The 13157-nt window shown below is 37.1% G+C and overlaps 1 protein-coding gene across 14 annotated transcripts in view; it reads right to left on the reverse strand.

The window, feature by feature from the left end:
• fbrsl1 (fibrosin-like 1) overlaps nt 1-13157 on the reverse strand; it is a 763594-nt gene that overhangs the window by 639139 nt on the left and 111298 nt on the right. The gene's annotated exons all lie outside the window — the stretch shown is intronic.

Below are 13157 nucleotides of genomic sequence, written 5' to 3' on the forward strand. Positions count from 1 at the left end.
TTGTCTCTATGGAACTATAAAGATAGCTTCCACACACCTGCTATGGTACAATTCTGAATAAATAATGTGATTTCATGAGAGACAATACAGATAACATAATGAAGAAGAATGTGAAATATTAGATATGATAAAAAACAGAAAATATTATCACATTAACATTTAAAGTAAACAAATTACTCAAATCAAATAAAATTTCTCAGTTAAGAGAAACATGGGTAAATTTGGAGGCTTCCGACCTAGATATGTAGGTAGAGAACTCTATTGTGGTACAGTTGTTCAAGGTGGAAGAAAAGGAAAGACTGATGACAGTAATCATTAACACATTAACTCTGTAGTAAACTGGAAACAGCTGAAAGAAAGTTAAAAGCTGCATATGCTGGAAATGGAAAATAAAAAACCAGAAAATTTTGCAAAGATCAAGCAGCAGCTGTGGAGAGAGTTAATGTTTCAGGGCAAAACTTATTTCTGACATCACAATAGTAATGCACTGCAAAAGTACCTAATTGACTGTAAAACACTTCAGGTCATCCTGAAAAGGAATATAAAAGGCACTATACAAATTAAAATCTTTTCTTGCATTGCTGACCGAGATAGTTAAGACACTCCATTTAGTTGTTTTATGTAATAATCTTAGTGAAAGATTCATTGTGACATCATTACATTATCAGACTTTAAGAATTATTAAAACATTGTGAACTTAAAGTAAATAAAACATTTTTTCCCCCAAATTGAAGCCCCCCCCCCCCCCCACTGTGCTGAACTAAAATTAGCTTCTGTTTTTTCAAAACTGAAATTTTTCAACACTTCTTAGTCACTGAACGGACACCTGGTTGTTATGAATAGCTGCCAATATTGCACAAGTTTGCGAGAGGTGATACTAATGAGTGAATCTACTCAAACTGCTCAAGATTGATGAATCCAAACAGTCCATCTGAAACCAATAATGAACTCCCTAGACACCTGAATCAATAATTCCAAAAACAACTGAATTTTTTTTAATAAGTCAGATTCAGAGAAACAAATCATTTTCATCCCTAAAGACCAAAACCATGCGTTAGTTTGTGCAAGTTTGAAGCCTTTCCTGCAAGCCACACCAGCATTTATCTGAAACCGTATTCACCATCTTACATCCACTTATGTCAAAACTGGGTAATCCAAAGATGGCAGTTTAAACAAATTACCTAGGATCCCAAAAATCACTCTCGGAAATTAAAAAAATTGGCTACAACTCTAAACAAACATTTTACCCATATCTCCTTCCTAGCACGAGTAGATGCATTCTGTTTCACACGCCATTCCAGTATTCTCACCAGAGACTTTAGTGATTCTGCAGATTTTAAATACCTTAAGTTTATCCTAGGCTGTGACCATTAAGTCGCTACCTTTCTTTTATTATTGTTAACATTTCACGTTCTTTCTCCTTAACTACAGATCTCTACAGGTATTCTTCAATTTACAAATACTCATTTTATAAAGTTTCACTATGATGTCAGTGATTCTTTGCTATACATCTTTGATTTATCAGGTTATTTATCATTAAAATGAATAGCATGCCACACTCCATGCATGGCATGGACTACCAAAATTCACAAGTCACCCAGCCTGTTTGATTTATGAACATTTCACTTCATTTTCTAGAAATGCATACCTTTCACGAAACAGAATCATCCACCTCCTTTGGTAACGCCAGACACATCATACATATTCAGAACCACATCCATGTCTCATGTATCTGGCATCAGTTAAATTTATAAAAAAGATTTCCAATTTGCTGCACTTCTTTTTAAAAAAAAGGGCAAAGGAGCCCTTCCCAACATCTTTTCAGGCAGTTTTGCTATAATGCATTTCCATAACACAAATTGGTTATAATGCAATCGATGGATTATGGAAAATTTGCATTATGCGGGCCACATTGGTTATAGCGCAATCGTGATCAGGAAAACCTGTTTAAAATCTGTGCTTCAAAAAGGCAACTACAGCCTGTTCTACAAGAACACTGCTTTATACAATACAAGGTTTCTTAGGAATGCAACTATCACATTAAAGCAGAACTACCTGTAGTGGCAATATTTCTTACACACACAATGCTGCTATTCTGATGAACTGTTGTTCATAAATAATTCTAGTGCCATTTGTCCATAATAACAGTTGTTCTCAAAGCTTGATGCAGCAACAGTTCAGATATTAAGACCATAGATTTTCAAAGAATAATTAATATAATGTAGGCATGTTTTTATCTGCAATTAATCATAATAACATGCCTACATGAACACCTGCTCAACAAGTTGGTGTGCATACACACATTCCAATGTTGTACAGAGCTCCCCCCATCTGAAAAGAAAGTTGTACGTCCTATAGGATTGGGGTTTAAAAAGGAGTAAATTGTAACGCCTCATTTACCCTGACAAGCAGAAAGAATGCTCTGAAGGTAGCTAAAGAGTTAAAAGACTTCAACACCCCAGCTGTCTGCCTGATCCCACTGCTCCACATGATGCTTGGCTCCAGGATAAACCTGGGCCTGAAGTCAACAACCAGCTTGGGTAGGCAAGTCTCTTGCTGAAACTTACTACAAATTTCTAAGAGTAATTGCAGATATAATGAACTGAAAGGTTATTTGAATTGCAGAACAACAAGCCTGGGATTGGAGACCCAAGACCCACTGGCACTAACTGTATTTTCAAAAAGGAGGCAAGCAAAATGAGCTGCAAGATTCTTTAGCTCAGCATCTCTGCCATAGCCTCCCACTCAGACGGACACTTGTTTGAGACATGTGTATGCGGTGCCACGATGGATAGCAGTTTTTGAAAGTGAACTGGAGGAACTGTATCTGGTTTCCTGACTTAGAGGAGAGAGAGAAATGTTTGCTCTTTGAGATTAAAGTGTGAACAACTAGCTATTTGAAAAAACTTATTTCTTACCTACTTTTGCTGAATGGGCCAGAGTACTTTAGAGTTTAAGGTATTAATGGGTAACTTGCAGATCCAGTGTTGTATTTTCTTTCTCTTTTTTTCCCACATATTTAATACAATGTTGGCATTACACACATCCATACAGGTAAATGCAAAATGTTTGTGAACATCCAAAAACATGTATTGTACTATGATGCATCTTTGAACACTTATTCAATTTTTGCAGTATGGTTTGCATGCATTGTGGCATTGTTTTTGACCAAGTTTGAAATTATGGTTCTTGTTTTCTGGGTTGCCAAACCCTGGTCTAAGCCAAATATAATAACAAGAATTCTTGTTGTATGTGCAAGGACATTTACTTTGACGAATTGAAAACTACAAAGTTATTAGTCTTCTTTACACCCACTGAACTTGGCAGATTGCCAACCATTTTTTCCCATTACACCTGGTAATAAATGTAGATGGAATATTAGAAGGCATAGTTCTCCACACTTTTTGTTTTGAAAAGGGCTGTTTTAGAAAGCAAAACTAATTGATTTAATATGCAAGTCTTGTTTTGTTTTTACAAGTGTAAAATGCCTTAATGTCTGATGATATATTGCAATGAATGTTTGCTCAGCAAACAGGGGTAAGCACCTGGATTTGGCAGAATTGCATTAGAGTTTACTTAATTCAAGGAACTAAATTGATTTAAAAAGCAGTTCATAAGAACAAGTCCATCAATTCTAGTGAAATTAAGGGGACAATCAGAGCAGATTACACAAAACAAATTACATGAATTACAGCACAGGAGGCTGCCATTCTGTGCACTGTACAGATTATCCTCAATTTACAAACAGCTGTGTTCCAGGAGAATGGTTTGTTAAATGAAATTTCATTAATTGAAGCTAATGGTAAATGGCTTTTCCAATGTAAAAATTCTTATTTTGTTCCAGAGTTCAAGAATCTTGTCTAAGAGGAAACCCTAAACACTTAAAATATCTATTTCGGATACTTGTGCTTATGTATTTTATCTTTTAATTCAATCATCAATTAAAATACACAATACACCCTTTCTGGGTACTCACCAATGGAAACATCCAAGACCCTGAGACTTGATGGCATGGACACATTATCTTTTGGGAAGGTCACTATCAAATAAAGGCTCGCCCATTTAAAAGAGGGGAGTCAAATTTTTCTCTAAGAGGGTTGAGTATTTGGAACCATATTTTTCCAAACAGCAGAAGCAAGGTCTTTGAATAATTTAAAAAGGTATTGATAGAGAGATGGATACTTAACAAGATGAAAAGATTGTAATAAAGTAGGAACAAAGCCAAGTCACACAACCAAAGAACATAGAAATAGATCTTTCAGCCCACCAGAACCATGCCAGCCATCAATTACCCACCTACACTAATCCTATTTACTAGCACTAGATCCACAGCCTTCTATGCTTTGACAATTCAAGTGCTCATCGAGATACTGCTTAAATGTTGCAAGAGCACCTCCTTGCACCATCCATTAGTGAAGAATTTTTTTCCTCAGATCCCCTCCAAAAGTCTTCCCCCTTATCCTAATCCCATGTTCTCTAGTTTCTGACACTTCTATTATGGGCAAAGTTTCCTACTATCCACCTTGTCTATGTCCCTCAATTTTGTATACCTCATTCAGGTCTCCCTCTCAGCCTCTTCTACTCAAAGGAGCACAAATGCCATCTATTCAATCTCTGCAAATTACATTTGTATCCTTCCTATAGCGTAGTGACCAGAACTACACAGTGTCGACAGACCATCCAGGTCCCAAGATCTCTTTCTTCACTTCCAGTCGGATGGATGTATTAGATGCCATAATACACTTGTTTAGGTGCACAAGTTCAAATATCAGTAATCTCCATTGAGCAGGTTACCACTGAGAAATCTTTGGGCTACAGCAAGCTGAGGCAGCTAACAAGGGAGAGATAGATTCCATAAATTCAACAAGCAGTGATTCTAGACTATAGAGTCCAGGTGATCTGTCAAAAAAATGGAGCAGGGCTGCCAATTCCAGGAATGGCCCACATCTCAGCAGAGTGACCATACCATTTCCTCCAGCCAGTCCAATACCAGCCCTTATGAGCAACTTCTCCACACCTATCCGTGGGTGACTCATTACTGATTCACACCAGATTTCCGGCACCCAAGACCCAATGTTGCAACAAGCAGTAGTAAAGGAGAGCAACAATTTAGGACTGGTGATTGAGACAGCAACAGTGCACCTTAACATAATGTTGTAACGATTTGTTTTCCCAGATTCCATTAATGCTCTCATTCCTGGGAGTGCTTCAAGCACTAATGTACCAGTATATTACAGAAGGACTACAAAATGGTGATTCATGGTGCAGCAAGAATTGATTGCAGACTGGATGTACACAATGGATGAGCCATATACATTAAGTTATTAGGATTTTTAGTAAAGACAGGGTAAAATAAAGATAGGGAAAGGGATCATGGCAATATTAATGATGCCATAAATGGTACTAATAAGGATGCATCTAAATTTGGTATGTGTAGAACTAAAAACCTGTAGTTACAAAATAATCATGGGAATATGTTATGGATCAAACTGATTAAGGGAAAGTGTGTAAATGCCTTTAAGAAATGGATTTAAACTTTCATATAACTTAGAAGTAAATGAATAAATTGATCCCATTCAGAATGATTTATCAACATTACATCTTAAAGCTAACAGAGCACCCAATACTCTATTTAGTTCTGAGAAAAGTTTCCTTAGTTATGTTCAGCAGGGAACTCACTGGTATGCAAAGCTGACTTGATGTACAAATTGGATTTTTCAGTCTGCCAACTTCTTAAAAAATGTTTTTTGTAAATTAGGGTGTTATTTGGGAGAAAGCAGTTTGAATCCATTGCCAGGTAGAAATAACAATGTGGAAAAAGTATGAATAAGAGAAGCATCTATGTGAAGTGTCTAAATAACTAACAGCTGGTGATGACTTTAACATAAACATACATTTCATAAACGGATTTTGAAAAGACATGAAATTTGTACTCAGTATTTTATAGTCAAAATTTAGGTGCACAAACAGGAAATTAATTCAGAATGTAGAAAATGTAGAGAGATGGAGAGAAGAGGAGACACTTAAACCAGAAGATGACAACATATGGCTTTGCTGGGTCAGCCACCCGCCTTTTTAAAAAAGATAATGCATGATCAGGAATGACAAGGGCTGAATTATTTTCTGGCTTGTAACTGATGCAACAACTCAGAAGTATAGTGAAGTGTTAAGTGAAATGCAGAAAATTGCAAAAGGACTTAAATAGGCTTAGTAAATGGATGGATCAATAGCAGTCAGATGCAATTCAAGATGTGTGAGGTGAAATTACAGCCTCAATGCAGAAATACTGTGGAAGGGATGAATGAAACAAGTTAAGGCATTAGGCACATTGGTTAGCAATAGCTGCAGTTTTCTTTCATTTGACACACACTTGTACACCCAATCTGTCAATTAAGTCAATAGCCTACTGGAGCTACCATGAAGCATCTTCTGCAACAGATCTTAAAGGACAGGTTGACATTGCGTTCCATGATTTGGGACTCATGGCCACAGTTGCACTTTGCAGAAATCCCTCATTTGTGGAGCAGGTGACTACATCATCCAGGATCTGTGGAGATTCTGCTAAGGCCTGCCTAACATCTTTGTGGGAGATTGAAGTCTCAGCTGTAGGAGGTCAGTGATTAGGTATGCATCCACTGCAAAGGATGCACCCCAAAGTTCCTTTCATTTGGAGATCGTTTGTTTGTTTGTTAACCTGGCACAGGTGTTGATGCTATTTTTAAAATGGTCTTGGTAATTTTAAACATCTGTGGTGGTTTTGCCAAGTCTTTCCAAATAGTGAGGTTTCTCATGTTGTTCCATCTCAGAGGTGGAGGTTCAAATCTCAGAATGGTATAAACACCAGCTCTAATAGCCATTCAGTTGTAATGGAAATTGTGTGACTAATATATTAAGAGTTCCTTGGAAAAAATATCTGCTATGTGTGAAGTGGAACCTTGAATGGACTGCACTTAGATTTCCATATAACAAGGTTCCACATCAAAGATTACTGCAGAAAATAAAAGCTCAGTGTAGTAGCTAATATATTGGTATGAATAGAAGATTGAATGGTTAGGAGCAGCAAAGAGAAAGCACAAATAGAATGAATAGTGTATGCCAGTGCTGGGGCCTCAACTTTTTAGTTTATGTACATGGCTTAGATGAAGGTATTGATGACACAAAACATAGGTTGAAAGTCAAAACAAGAGGCTGAAGAGACATCTGGTAGTTTAAGTGAGTAGGCAAAGTTTAGCAAATGGAACTGTGAAAGATGTGAAACTGTCCATTTTGGAAGGAAAGATAATTACTTAAATGGTCAGAGGTTGCAAGCTGAGATGAAGAGGCATCTGAGTGTCCTACCATATAATTCACAAAAAGCTCATGTCAGGTGCAAGTAAATAGGGAAGCTAACAGAAAATTGTTATTTTTTTTGCTCAGGAAATAGTAAATGTCATTCTTCACTTATAAAGGGCACTGGTGAGACCACATCCAGAATGCTATGCAAGGTACTGGTAAATCGTAAAGGACAGTAATGCATTGAAAGTGATCTGAATTTTTACTAAACTAACAGCTGGAATGGGCAGATGTGTCTTACAAGGAAAGGTTTCACCACCAGGGCTTGTAACTGCTGTTATTTTGAAGAGAATTGATTGAAACAATATCCTGAGGAGTTTTCACAGGAAGGATGGGGATAGGACGTTTCGCTTTGTGGGAGAATCTAGAACAAATGGTTAAGATTTAAACACAAAAGGTCATCTATTCAAGACAGATCAAGCAATTCCCCCAAGCCTTTCTCCCCCCCCCCCCTTCACAAGTCTTTAAAACTCACTTCCTCAAAGGGGCATTGGGAGCAGAGTCTCTGAATATTAAGGCAAATGTGGACAGGTTTTTGATCAGAGTGAAAGTTTTTTTTTTAAAAATCAACTAGTTTTGAATTTCTGAAGTCAATTAACAAATTAGAGAATTATCTCCAGCTAGAGTCAGGAATACATTTAACATGCCTTAGAGAAAGCTCCCCATCATTGATTTTCACTTAAAACAAAGACCTATAAAGACGTTCCAAATTTAAATCAAATTAAAAGGTTATAACCATATTTCAGGATAACAAGTTTTGAATTTTTCTAACCATGATATGGAAATGGATCAAAACATTACATTTTGTTTTAAATGGCCTCAACTTGCTGAATTTACAAGAATAGTTAGAAGGATAGATTGGAGTCGCAGGGATTGTTTACCTTCAAGGCCAAGAGGAAATCGGATAGAACTTTATAAATTGATGAGGGATCTGGATAGAGTGGCACTGGGAGGCTGTTCTCTTTGGTGGAAGACATGAGGAATAGTAGTAACAAGCAAATAAAGAGATGAGAATTAGTGACATGTGGATGAACTCTTTTTCCAAGGCTTGTGTTTGAAATTTACTGCCTGCAGATGTGAAGGTAGATTCTATTGTGGCCTAAAAGTGAGACAAGAGACTGCAGATGCTGGAATATGGAGCAACAAACAATCTGCTGGAAGAACTGTGGGTCAAGCAGCATCTGTGGGAGGAAAGGAATTGTCGACATAGTCGAAACCCTGCATCAGGACAGAGGAGAGGCAAGATGGCCAGTACAAAAAGAGAAGGGGAAGCAGCAAGAAATCCTTTCTTACCACTCCTCCTTCTCTTTATACTGGTCATCACCTCTCCACTGCTAGTCCTGATGCAGGGTTTTGTCCCAAAGTGTCAACAATTCCTTTCCTCCCACAGGTGCTGCTTGACCCACTGAGTTCTTCCAGTATATTGTTTGTGGCCAAAAGGGAATTGGATAAGCATATCGTGGTGAAAAATCTGCACGGCTGCAGCGAGGGGGCCAATGGGTGGAATTAAAGAATCACTAAATGTAGAGAGTCATCACAGACACAGTGGGTCAAATGGCCTTCTCCTATGCTGCAATCATTCTACGGTTCCTCTAGCTGCAGAAAGTGATTGCTGGAAATTTTGTATGCACTCTTCATAAAATACAGCATTTGCTCAAGTATTTGAACACATTTGAGTAATGTGGACTGATTAGTGTAATAGGAGAAACACTATGAACTAACATCAATTGTTCCATGTTGTGCATTCAAGTTAAAGTTATCCTTTCATTACTCAAAGTTCACATACAAGGCATATTCCAATACATTGATGCAATGTACGAAGCAAAGGGGTTAAATAAACTAAAATTACCATAATCTGTTGGAGATTAACATTTACTTATATTGCTCAGTTAAACCCAATTAACTTTGTAATTCCTGTGCACAGCATCCAAAATGAACTGGATTTGAAACCAAGAACCTAAAGTAATGATACCCAGACTCTTGTAAAATTTAAAGTGGTCACATTTTAATATTTTGTGTGGCTAAACATCTGCCTGGGACATGACATGTGCATAGTATATACGTCAATTTAATGAATGACCTCACAAGCAATACGCCAGTGAAGAATATTTCAAGCTGATAACGTAGCTGCCAATAGCTTCAACCTATTAAGCAAAAATATTCCCAATTCATTTTGGGGATAGGAAATATCATCTTTCCTCAATTCCACCACCTGCAACCCCACCACATCTCCAAACAGACATAATTGCTTTTGAGCAATCCAAAAACAGTTTTACTATGTTCGTGCCTAGCTATCAGCCAGCTAATTCCAGAACAAAAGACAACCCAAAGTGATCTCTTCTGTTCCTCACAGTTGGTCAGGAACAGATAAGTGATCAGAAAGTCTACTTTGAATCAAAGCCTATGTTGAATCAAAAATATGTTTTGATTGTATCCATTACTCCATCTGTACACTACATTTCCAAAAAGATAAAACTTACTAACAATTTGTATTTACTTCCATCTTTATTTTATTTGGAAGATTAGAAAATCATTGTATGTAATCTAATACAGATCAGAACCCAATGCCACATTACAATGTCTGAATAACAGCACTACTGAATTAGATACTGGATAGGCACACTCTTTGAATTGCTTAAGAAAGCAAACTTCATTGCTGTGCTGAGAAAATATTTACTTGTATTACATAACTAGTAATACGAAATCATCTTTCCCAAAAATAACAGTTTGCAATATACTACATGGATGGGCAGCAAGTGCTGGCCTTGCCAGTGCTAGCTCAAAGAATTGAAGCTGGTCTACTTTCTGGTCGGTTTCAAAGTAGATCATTTATAAAAAGTGAGTAGCATAACAATCATTCAATGGACTAAATGCTATTCACTCGTAAGCGTCTCCAGGGCCAGATTTTATGGCAAACAACACCAACTAAAATACCAAAAACAAAAGGACAAGCAAGCTCTTACTACCTCCAGTATTAAGACACCAAAAGCACAATTAGTTCCTTCCGGATACATCGTGCCATACCAGGTCATCTTCAGTAGATGGTTGTTAGGTTTTAAATTGTGATTGGATTTAAAGTAGCCAACTATTTATGAAAATTCTAGATGTTTTTTTTCTGCATTGCAAAGTTACAAATGAACCCTGTAACTTGAAATTTTCTGGAATGGTCTATCAAAATTTACTTTAGCATGCTGTAGCTTTACCACTTGTTTTCTTCTAAGTGCAGTGTGCCAATTATCAGGCACAGTAGTGTAGTAGTTAGTGTAACACTATTACAGTGCCAGCAACCTGGGTTCAATTCTGGCCGCCGTAAGGAGTTTGTACGTTCTCTCCGTGACTGCATATGTTTCCTCCGAGTGCTCCAGCTTCCTCCCACATTCCAAAAGACATGGGCTAGAAAGTTGTGGGCATGCTATGGTGGCACAAGAGTGGCAACATTTGCAGGCTGCCCCCAGAAGATTCTATGCAAAGATGCATTTTACTGTACATTTCGATGCACATGTGACTAACAAAGAAATCTTGTATCTTATTAAAGAATCACTCCTTGGTAAGGTACCACTATTGCCTGAAAATGTTCCTTATTACAATTTCTACAGCTCTCAGTTGATAAAAGTTGTTGCTGCATTTATATGAACATAGTTTTGGGGGAAAAAAATCTCAAGTTGGCAGACATACTGAACTCTCAAACAGCAGGCTACTTAGTTAATGTTAAGTTTCTTAGATGTAAAGTGCACAAATATTTTGCTTGAATAATAACATGCAAAAGACTTGATACATTCCAGTTTGAATGACACTGAGAGACAAGGGTATAGGACAGGGTTAAGTTACTGGACCAGTATCCAAAAGTTGTGGACTAGAGACTAACTTGAATTCCAACAAGGCAACTGGGTAGTTTAAGTTAAATTCATTTTCATGTAGAAATTTCAGGGTATTTTATTATTCTGGGAACAAGAAGCTGAACTCGTGCACAAGATTTCTAAACTTGAGGGGCAGCTGGAATCACCACAGATCACAAAGGAACATGAGAAATTTCTGAATCATACTTTCTAAAAGGTAACCACCCCTTGGCCTCAGAGTTCAGAATAGTTAATGGATGGAATACAGTAGTCAACGGCTCAAGAGGAGATCATGACTGAAGATACTCCATAGGTCACCAAACAAAGAGGTAGATGAGGCAATTCAGCAGGAAATTGCAGAAGTGTGCAAGAAATGTAGAGTAGTAAAATTGGGAGATTTCAATTACCCCAGCAGTGACCAGTATAATGTGCAGTAAAAAGGGCAAAGAATGAGAATGAAACAAAGAGCCATATGACATATCAAATAAATTACTTAACGAGTGCTAGACTAAATATTAATAAACTGATAAGGGATTTAAAACAAGGCAGGCAAAGATACAGCAGAAGAAAATGGAAACCAAAATGTCTTCTCTTCACACGTATAAAAGGATGGGTATGAATTTGACAAGATGGTATCTATACATAAAGCATGGCATAGGCAGAATACAAATGAATTTTGATGAGGAGTCATTGACCTGAACATTAATTCTACTCCCTGCAGATGGTACCTGACTTGCTGCGTATCACTAGCATTTTCAATTTTTACTTTATACTAGCTGAGTACTTTTTCCTTAATTTTTTTTAAAAACTAAAGGAGAGGATGCTGCAGAACCACAGACAGTACAAAGAAAATGGATAGGATGAAAATTAATAAGGAGCTGAAGGTTGATGATTCTTAAAGTAAACAAGTTACCTGGTCTAGATAGGCTGCTGCATCCTAGATTGCTGAAGGAAGTTTAAGTGAAGGTGGAGAAGGACTTGTTCAAAACGAGTGCAAGGACATGTTTGCCAACTACAGTTAAACTCTGTTCTGGATGAGCTATCAGAAACAGTATCAGGGAAACAAAAGTAATAGATATAAGGAGTAACAATTCAATTCAGCACAGATTTGTAAAAGGAAAATATAGTGTTCAATTAACCCAAATGAATTTTTTGATGAGGTAATAAAGAAGGAATAGAGAAGGTTGAAGGGAATAGAGGTTGTGTTGTTTATATACATTTTCAGAAAGCATTTGATGAAATCCCACACAAGGCTTGTTAGAAAAACTGAGCTGAATGAAATTAAAGGGTCAGTAGCCGCAGGGACAGGAAATTCACTTAAGGAATAAGGTGAATAAGGCAGTGGCAAACAGCTGATTTTTAAAAAAAGATTGGAAGATGGTAGATTGTGGCATTTGCACGGGTCAATACATGGGACCACTATTTTTGGTGCATATTAATGACTTAAACAGGAATTTGTAGGGTAAAATTTCCAAACATGCAGATGGCACAAAACTTGGAATTGTGGTAACCAGTGAGGAGGATAATAATAAACTAGAAGGAAACAGATATGCTAACAAAATAGGCAGAAAAATACAATTAAATTTAATACAGAAAAATATAAAGCAATACACTTTGGTAGAAAATAGAGATAAAACACACAATGTCTCAAGTCCTAAAGAGTGTGCAAAACAACTTGGGTATACCTATCCAAGTATCTTGAAGTGGCAGGGTATGTTGAGAATAATTAGTAAAACAATCTTGGGTTCCTTAAAAGCAGCATCGATTATAAAAGCAGAGGTGTCATCTTGAATCTGTACAGAACACTGGATAGGGCTCAATTGAAGTACTGATTCCAATTCTAGTCACCTAACTTCAGAAAGGATGCGAACACAAAGGTACCAATTTCCAAGAATGAGGAATTTCAGCCTCAAGGTTAAAAGGGTACTGCCTCCTTTTCTGCCTTAATGATTCTATGATACAGCAAAAGAACTTCAAAAGGCTTTGGTA

Source organism: Pristis pectinata, chromosome 17 (assembly GCF_009764475.1).
Source record: "Pristis pectinata isolate sPriPec2 chromosome 17, sPriPec2.1.pri, whole genome shotgun sequence".
Classification (NCBI taxonomy): domain Eukaryota; kingdom Metazoa; phylum Chordata; class Chondrichthyes; order Rhinopristiformes; family Pristidae; genus Pristis; species Pristis pectinata.